Here is a 3,194-nt window from a genome sequence, read left to right as displayed (position 1 = left end):
GTAATTTTGTACTCTGTAATTCTTTAAAAGAATGATTGAACATTCAAGTAAAATATTACTCTGACATAAAGCATGAACAAGTAATTTGAGTTTTCTTAATGGTCTCAGAAGGCTTTTCTAATTTTTCCCTCAACTCCAATGCTAACATGAAAAACATCAAAACCTTCAAGATAATGATGATTTCTATTAAAGTTTGCAGTATCACAGAGTGATATAAAGACATGACTCCCCACTGATACCTTTCTCCATTGGTGAATTTTTTAGTCTATTGACTCAGTTCTCTTTGTTAAGTAATTCATAAGGCAAAAAGCACCACCATGCTAACATCTGTACGGAACAATTCCTGAAATATACTAAGAATTTAATAATTACTTGGTGAATAATGGATTTCAGAACATATACTAGCGAGATTACCAGATTTTTTCAAAATTCCATAGATACCTTGAAGAACTTCAAGTCAACTATTTAATCTTAACAGACTTATTTAATCAGAATAACAAACTGATAAGAATGAGAGAGGAGAAGACTTAGAAGTCTCATCCAAATGAGTATCTTCACCTTCACCCATGAGGTGATTAAATCAACTACCAACTATGAAATACAGGATAGTTTTTTGTACATGCTCATTAAAGTTAATACTGTAGCAGATGATGTTGATGTTGATGTTGATTGATTGATGAAAATTTGTCTCTTATATGAATGACAATGGAGTCAACATGGCAGCTGGGGAGGCCCAGGAGGAGGGAGATGTCTCTACTCCCGCCATCCTTCTACTAGCATCTTGCTATTTTTTGAGGTTTATAACCAAAACATTGTAAGATATTACTAATCACATGAAATAACAAAGAAATCATGGGGTGAGTCGAGGAAGTCAACCAAGGTAGTCACAGATGAATCAGGCAAGGAAAGGGTAAACAAGGAAACTGTCAGAATCTTTGCTTATCGGTCAGGGTCCCTGGTTATTGGTCCCATTTGGTCCTTGGAAATTTGTCTGTGTGCAAGCAATTCCCACTTGTGTGGGCAGTTTGTGCCCATCCCAAGCTGGACCAAGGTGACCTCAAAGTGGATGACTAGCAATGCTCCCAACATAATCCTAGGAAGGGCAAAAGGAAAGGTGATTAGTAAAGTGGACATAAGTTGAGCATTAGTGTTTTATATATGATGCTATTGCTAATGAAGTTCTTATAGAGATTGAAATGATGAGGCTGGAAATTTATAAAGAGCCTATTAGCTGGGCATGGTGGTGCATGCCTGTAATCACAGAATTTGGGAAGCTGAGACAAGAGGATCATAGGTTTGAGGCTAGTGTGTGGTAATTTAGCAAGATCCTGTTTCAAAATAAAAAGAATTGAAGCTTTTCCTGTTCCGGACTGCTTGGAGCTGGACCCTGGGTCTACGGGACCCAAAAGTTGAAAACTTCTTCTCGCCCCGGAGGCTGCACCCGGAGGCTCTGTGAGCATCACCATGCCACAAAACGAATATATTGAATTACACCGTAAACGCTATGTATATCGTTTGGATTACAATGAGAAAAAGAGAAAAAAAGAAAGTCGAGAGGCCCACGAATGCTCAAGGAAGGCAAAAAAAATGATAGGCCTGAAGGCTAAGCTCTACCATAAACAGCGCCATGCTGAGAAAATTCAAATAAAAAAGACTATTAAGATGTATGAAAAGAGAAACACCAAACAGAAGAATGATGACAAGACTCCACAGGGAGCAGTGCCTGCCTATCTGCTGGACAGAGAAGGACAATCCCGAGCCAAAGTACTTTCCAACATGATTAAACAAGAGCGAAAAGAAAAGGCGGGAAAATGGGAAGTTCCTCTGCCAAAAGTTCGTGCCCAAGGAGAAACAGAAGTATTAAAGGTGATTCGAACAGGGAAAAGGAAAAAGAAGGCATGGAAGAAAATGGTTACTAAAGTCTGTTTTGTTGGAGATGGCTTTACGAGAAACCACCTAAATATGAAAGATTCATCAGGCCTATGGGCTTACATTTCAGGAAGGCCCATGTGACACATCCTGAACTGAAAGCCACCTTTTGCCTGCCAATACTTGGTGTGAAAAAAATCCTTCATCCCCACTATATACAACTTTGGGTGTTATTACCAAAGGTACAGTCATTGAGGTGAACGTGAGCGAGCTGGGCCTTGTAACACAAGGAGGCAAGGTTATTTGGGGGAAATATGCCCAGGTTACCAACAATCCTGAAAATGATGGATGCATAAATGCAGTCTTACTGGTTTAACAGCAACTTCATACAAGTTAATTCCAACTACAAACCAGTCAGATAAACCACCACTGCTGAGATATGTCTTAGTAACTACCATATCTGTTGTCATCAGGAGAACTATTTATTAAACTGTAAAAAAAAAATCATTAAAATGGCCCACTTTTACAAAAAAAAAAAAAAAAAAAGAATTGAAGGTTTATCTCAGAAGTAGAATGCCCCTAGGTTCGGTCCAAACTACATCTTTCTTTCTTTCTCTCTCTCTCTCTCTCTCTCTCTCTCTCTCTCTCTCTCTCTCTCTCTCTCTCTCTCTCACACACACACACACACACACACACACACACACACACACAGCCTATTATATACAATGACTATAATGACTTTCTCCACAAATGTGGAATCTGAGCCAAGAAGAGGTTAAGCAGCCTGAAGGCACAGAGTATCCAAGTGGCACACTCTGAATTCCACCACAGAGGCCTGCCAATCTCTGCGGCTGAAGCTCAGGGTGCCCTAGAGCATGGTGGGATATTTTGAAAAAAAATGAAAAGAAATGAAAGTTGTTTTGGCTACAGGTTTATTGTTAATTCCACATGAAAGGGCTAGCTTGGGAGAATTTTTTGAACACATGGTAAGTCATAGGACATATCGAGTCTCCAGTTCAGTTTCTCGTTAATAAGGTGAACAAGACTATGTTTCATTGGTTGAGTCAAACTTGGTTAATCCCCCTGAATTTCTGAAACTCTTGACTTTCCCCATTTCCTGCCTGTAATATAGAAGCCTGGAAGATTACAGTGTGATGAGAACTGAATAATGAAGCCTGGCTTCATTTCAAACGGTATAAGGCTACAAGAAAACATTACTTCCACCATAACAACTAGAAAAAGTCAGATAATGTACAAAGTCCTAACTTTTCTTGAGCTCATGAGAGAACTGAAGTTTCTTGGCACCCAGTGAGATAAAAAGGGTG

General features: G+C 39.2%; 1 pseudogene across 1 annotated transcript; it reads left to right on the top strand.

Moving 5' to 3' along the window:
• Nucleotides 1–1,464: 1,464 nt before the first annotated feature.
• LOC308259388 (ribosome biogenesis protein NSA2 homolog) lies at nt 1,465–2,245 on the top strand (annotated as a pseudogene). Its single transcript has one exon. The product of its transcript is annotated as a ribosome biogenesis protein NSA2 homolog (transcript).
• Nucleotides 2,246–3,194: the final 949 nt, after the last annotated feature.

Source organism: Muscardinus avellanarius (assembly GCF_963383645.1).
Source record: "Muscardinus avellanarius genome assembly, chromosome: 2".
Taxonomy (NCBI): Eukaryota; Metazoa; Chordata; class Mammalia; order Rodentia; family Gliridae; genus Muscardinus; species Muscardinus avellanarius.
The sequence above is the reverse complement of the archived record's forward strand: the minus strand, read 5'-3'. Positions and strand labels throughout refer to the sequence as shown.